Source organism: Chroicocephalus ridibundus, chromosome 4 (assembly GCF_963924245.1).
Source record: "Chroicocephalus ridibundus chromosome 4, bChrRid1.1, whole genome shotgun sequence".
NCBI classification, from domain to species: domain Eukaryota; kingdom Metazoa; phylum Chordata; class Aves; order Charadriiformes; family Laridae; genus Chroicocephalus; species Chroicocephalus ridibundus.
This window is the reverse complement of record NC_086287.1, coordinates 87,620,770-87,627,337: the sequence shown is the minus strand read 5'-3', so window position 1 is coordinate 87,627,337 and position 6,568 is coordinate 87,620,770.

Here is a 6,568-nt window from a genome sequence, read left to right as displayed (position 1 = left end):
TAGATGAATGGACAGTAAGGTGGATAGATAACTGGTTGAAAGACAGCTCAGAGGGTAGTGAATAGGGGCACAGAGTCTAGTTGGAGGTCAGTGACGAGTGGTGTTCCCCAGGGGTCAGTACTGGGTCCAGTCCTCTTCAATATATTCATCAATGACCTGGATGAGGGGATAGAGTGCACCCTCAGCAAGTTCGCTGGTGACACAAAGGTGGGCGGGGTGGCTGACACGCTGGAAGGCTGTGCCGCCATCCAGAGGGACCTGGACAGGTTGGAGATTTGGGCAAAGAGGAACCTTATGAAATTCAATAAGGGCAAGTGTAGGGTGCTGCACCAGGGGAGGAATAACCCCATGCACCAGGACAGGCTGACCTGCTGAAGAACAGCTCATCTGAAAGAGACCTGGGAGTCCTGGTGGACAACAGGATGACCATGAGCCAGCAATGTGCCCTCATGGCCAAAAAAGCCAATGGCATCCTGGGGTGCATCAAGAGGATTGTGGCCAGCAGGTCGAGGGAGGTCATCCTCCCCCTCTACTCTGCCTTGGTGAGGCCGCATCTGGAGTACTGTGTCCAGTCCTGGGCTCCCCGGTTCAAGAAGGACAGGGAGCTGCTGGGGAGGGTGCAGCAGAGAGCTACCTAGATGATTAGGGGACTGGAACAGCTCTCTTATGAAGAAAGGCTGAGGGATTTGGGTCTCTTCAGTCTGGAAAAAAGATGGCTGTGGGGGGGATCTTGTCAACGTTTATAAATACTTAAAGGGTGGGTGTCAGGAGGATGGGGCCAGGCTCTTTTCAGTGGTGCCCGGGGACAGGACAAGAGGCAATGGGCACAAACTTGAGCACAGGAAGTTCCACCTAAACATGAGGAGGAACTTCTTTACTTTGAGGGTGGCAGAGCACTGGAACAGGCTGCCCAGAGAGGTGGTGGAGTCTCCAACTCTGGAGACGTTCAAAACCCGCCTGGACGCGTTCATGTCCAACCTGCACTAGGTGACCCTGCTCTGGCAGGGGGATTGGACTAGATGATCTCCAGAGGTCCCTTCCAACCCTATGATTCTATGATATCCATGTCTAGGTGTTTCTCATGTTCTGAGACTAGTGTATATAATGCATATGTATTTTTTTTCAGTAACCAAATGTTAAGCAAATGTTTGCTAGATTTTTCCTATGGACTTTTTACAGGGTTTAAAACATTGGGGCACTGAAATAAATGTGTGTCTCATATTGCATGAAAATAGCTTTATAAAATCAGGCAGCAGATTTGTATGAGCAGAAAGGAAAGAATCATGGATGCATAATGCATTGTGAACACTGCCCTTTATTGAAATAGTTAATATTAGTGTAGCACTTAGTCAAAGGTAATGCCTAGAAGTATTGTAATATAAATAGAAATGAATTTAAACTGGAATAAGTGACTAGAAACATTCTGAGATATAGAAGGCTAGAATTTGGATCAGTACAATGATGGCTGGGTTTATATCTAGAGATGTGAGCCAGGGTAGATGATTAAAAATGAACGTTAGATAGCATAGGAGCTGATGGCCAGGTCTGTTCCAACTTTTTAGATTATCTCTTTTTTCCCTTCAGGATACCTTGACCTGCTAAATATAGTAACTGCTTCAGTATATCTGAGATAGAAATACTAACTTTGTAGATATTCCTTCTCAATGAGATTTGATTAAGAGATTTTTTTTCTTTCTTTGTTTTTCTCAGGCTCTGGAAAGCAATTCATTGCCCTTGTTTGATAGTGTTGTCATTAATTATTAGTTTCTCTTTTTCTAATAGGCTATTATAAACTCAGTCTTAATGTACAACAGAAAAAAAAAACAAAACCCTCTCTAAGCTTGGAAATGAAAAATAAGACTAATGGTATTCCAGCCAGGGTATGAAATGTTAGTCTGTGCTGGGTTAGAAGTCATTACATAATCTGGTATGCAACAGAACATGTTAGATTAGAATAATATTTTCCTCCCCTTTCCAAATGATTTTATTTCTTAAAGCTGTTACTTTAGCTGGTAAGTCTAGATCATTTAAATGTTATTTGCTTCCACCAGCTGCATGTGGAAAAATGCTCCTATTATTCTTCTGATACCCTGTGAACCTTTTGAAGCAAATTAAGGGTGGCATTGATGATCTGTGGTGGTATTGAAAACCTGCAATATTATTTATTTTTTTTTTGCCCAGGTGTCTGTTTTACACTAATCTATGTGAGAACACAAAATGACACGTTAACCTAGGTGTGTTTAGGAATCAAGCTAACAGTGCTTGTGGGATGGCAATCTTACTCTGTGTGTTGTTTTTAGTATTTGAAAAGCCAATTCAGTACATACTGTGCCAGATTCCAGTTTCCTCTTGCAGCCTTTAGCATAGCAGAGGAAGTCAGTTTTCCTCGTCAGAAAAATATGTGGGTACTGTCATGGGCTATTGAGTTAGTAAAGACAGTCTAAATGCTGATGCTCAAAAAGCGGCATAAGATCATGGTGTTTCAATGGCCAAAAAATTGCTGCTTATTAGAAGAACTCTTAGAGCATCTAAGAGCACCAAGCATCTGTGAGACTGCTGAAATTGGAACTGTCCCAGATGGCCCTGATAACAGCGATGGGTGAACGAAGTATATCAATGCCACCTGAAACACATCAATCCAATTACACAGGAGCAAGTGAAGTTCAGATGCAGCATAGGTTCTGTATCGGTTGCCACTTATATTTGAAGGGTTATTTTTGCCCTCTTCCTTTTTGAGCCTATTTTTCTGGGGGGGAAATTGAACATAAACATAAGAGCTAGATAACGGGACCAAGCAGTGAAGAAATCTGTATTTGAGTACTCTAATATGGACTCCCTCCCTTTCAAGGGGTTTCTTTGAATCAACATACATCTGCCGTGAAAAAACAGGATTATGCTATTATATCAATGCTGCTGAATGCACCATAACACCTGAGGATATTTCTATCAAGTTGGACAGAGACAATGTAAGTGCCTGGATCTATTGGGCAGTCTTGCTATGCCACCCAAGCCTCCAGGGCATTTCACAGCAGTTTTACAAAAAGAGTATTTCCATACCTAGCATACTGACAATTATTTTAATTTGTTTAAATTGGCATAGCCCTGTGGACAGCTTATTTAAAAGCTACACACACTATTATGTGTTCATTCCCTAAAGGTATTTTTGCTGCAGGCACATTTGGCATTGAATTAATTATCATTCTAAAATGTACTTTTGGAGTCAGCCTAGTTTAGCTGGATGAAAAGGCTTTGTGTGGAAGAAATGGTGATTAGAATTTGGGGTCCATAATGGTTTACAAATGTCAGCTCAATTAGTCACTTATGGAAAGTGGGCCGATTCTCCTGAAATTAACTGAACTGAATCTTTAAATGCTATTAATTGAAAGTGCTTATAGTTGTCCTCACAAGCTTCTCAAATACATTTACATGTATTTGTACCTGTTCATGAATTTTTACCCTGTTCATTGCAGAAGGGTTTTTTGACTTTGTTGTTGTTGTTTATTTGTTTTCTAAATTAATTATTCTTTGCTTTTTTTAATTGATCTTTACTGTTTTTAAATTTAGCTGTTATCTTTTTCTTACTGAAATCTGACCTTTCACAAGTTCCTATTGAAGTATGTGGTGTCTCACAACCTTAAACAAGGCAATAGCACCAAAAATCTCTCATGTTGGAGAGGATTCAATGTAAGCAGTGAGAGACATTTCCTAATCTGACAGCCAGGTAGAGTCACATCGTTGCTGTGGCTGAGCGCAGGTTCAGAAGGGAGTCACAGCCTGGGCAGCATGCCTCCAGAAAACAGCGTGCGTTAGGAGGCCCTCTCTAGAGTTTATTTAGGACACGCAGGCTGAGGGATGAAGCAGTTCTCAGCACTACCTGCATTTTGTTCCTGTGTAGTGAAGTGTCTGTCTCTGCCGTTTCAGTATAGGGACCTGGAATTGTCAGACACGGATTAGGGAAGGGGACGATAAGGCATCAAGCTGTATTGGCTTTAACTGCCATGGAATTGGACATTCATAGGAAATCCATGCTAACTAGTTTTTCTGTTTTAGTTGAGGATTCCTGGTGTATAACTTTGAAATCTCTGAGTAATCATCTTTAAAATGTCTTACATAGAGAGCTTCTAAATGTGATGCTGCATTGGTTCAGTTCTCCTGGGTGCGGTTTTGTAGTTGAAAATCTGACTTTGATTCTCCTGATCAGCATCAGAATTTGTAAAGTAAAACAAGGTTAACATTTAAAACAGAACATAAACACACTGTAAAAAAGCAGCCAAAGAAAGCTGCCTTTGGAAAATCTTGCGTGCATTCATGCTCTAGTCATCTTTATCCTGTCCCACCATGGAAATGTCAGAGCTGCTGAGCTGCATGGTGTATCTTTTCAGAGTTGCTTAGCACAGGTGTTGCTGTAATTATGATACATTTGGAGTAAATGTTTTGTTTAATGGTCCTCAAACTCATACTTCCAACTGTGACAATGGTATGGATACTGGGGTGGTGAGCCATGATGAAATGCCTTTAGAAATCAGAGGTGCCAAAAGTAAGCCTAGAATTTCTTGCTTTCATTTGTGTCCCTTCTTACTTTATTTGTAAGAGAAAATACAGCTGGTGTTAATTTCAAGGACAAGATGACTCAATGGAAGCTGAAAGGGATCAAGAGAGTAAAAAAATATAGAAGTTTTCCACATGGCAAGTTCCCAAATACTTGACTGTTAAAAATCAGATGGAATAAACAAAATTCTCCTGACAAATTGAGGTTATGCTAAATAGTACAATGAAAACATCAGCCTAGTGTTTGGCAGCAGTCAAAAAAGTGAAGCAAATGTTAGGGACTTCTTAAAGCTTGCTCTGAGTCTAAGAACAAAACAGAACAGATCACGATTGGATAAATGCATGGGTTATCCCTGTCTTGACTGTGCAGCTGTGGTTCCTCTGTTTAGAAAGGACTTACTAAAGCTGAAGAGATTTCAGAGAAGGGAGCGTGATTGAAGATATGGAATGGCTTCCATACACGGTACTGCTGAGCAAGCTGAGACCCTTCCACCTAAAGGAAAAAAATCCATGACTCAAGGGGCACGAAGGACTACAAAGTCATGACTGAAATAGAGAGCATGGATAAATGGTTTCTTTTCTGATATGAGAACTAGGGGCTATTAAAGAAAGTTAGTGGCAGCTAGATTCAAAGCAGGCAAAATAGAATAGTTCTTCACACCATAGCTAGTAGATGTGTGGAAATACTTATTGAATGATGTGGATAAAAAATGGTCATGTGGGCTCCAGAGACTAGACAGAAATGGAAAGAGATTTGTTGTGGGTTACTAAATAAGTAAACCACAACAGGCCCAGAAGACTTCGAGTCAAAGAAGGGTGAGAGGCTGGAAGGAAGGAGAGTATTAAGGAAGGTGTCATATGATTGTTTTTACATTTTCCTAGATATCCGCTTGTGGTCCGTGTTGGAGAAAGAATACTGAGCCAGATGAATGCTCGGTCTGAATCAATACAGTCATTCTTATTTTCACAAACTATTTATTGTTTGAGGTTGTTTAGGGAGACTAATAGTGGTGAAGACCCATAGTAGTGGCCGAAGGTTTTCAGTCATGCTTGGAATACTTCAAATCAACACAATATTTCTGGGTTTTTTTTCAGTAGTCTAAATGGCAGAAGAGAAATATAAGAGTTTGGAGAAACTAAGTAAATGAAGAATAGATTTTCTGGGTCAGCTGTTAGAATAACGGAAACACTCTTTGCTGTTTGTGACATTGCATTTCAAATACTTTTAAGCACATCAGTATTTCTGAATTAGTAGTGATCAGAGCAGGTTTATATTAGTCATCAAATCAGATAACCTATTATGGGAAATAATGTATTTAATGGTATATGTAGATTGTGTATTAAATTGTAGATAAATTTCAACCCCAAGGACTTTACCAAAGAGATCTGAAATACAAACTCCTAAAAGTAGTTTTGTGAATGTTAAAAATTGCAAGTCACAAGGAACTGTTGTGAAAAAAAACTTGCTAGCTCAGTACAGCAGCATTTATTTGCATTGCCTATACCTAGGTCTGCATTATGATTTTCAAAAGTTCAAAAAAAAATAAATAAAAAGCACACAAACAAAAAAACCTGAAAATTAACTGTATGTCTCTCTTCTCCCTTAGTTTCAGACTTTATCATAAAAAATAAAAATTCCAGGCAACTGATTGGTCACATAGTATGCAACAATGAACATTGCTCCAGAATTACTTGCTGCCTTAAAAATGTCATTACAGGCAACGTACTGGAGACAGAGTTCCTAGGATTTAGCAACCAAATTGGGGAAAAGATATATTCTAGAAAAGGTTATCACACTCACCTTTTTTTCTAAATTAAAAAATGTTCCAGCTTCTGCAAATAATTATATTCATTACAATACATTGTGCTCAATCATTTTTTTAATTTTATTTTTATTTTTATTTTTTGTTAAAGAAGATTATGCCTTCAAACTCAAAAGATGTGTGCTGCCATGCAGCTCTGCTCTTGTTGCATTAGTGGGTTGGTTGAAAATGTTAATAACCATGCAATACCAAACACA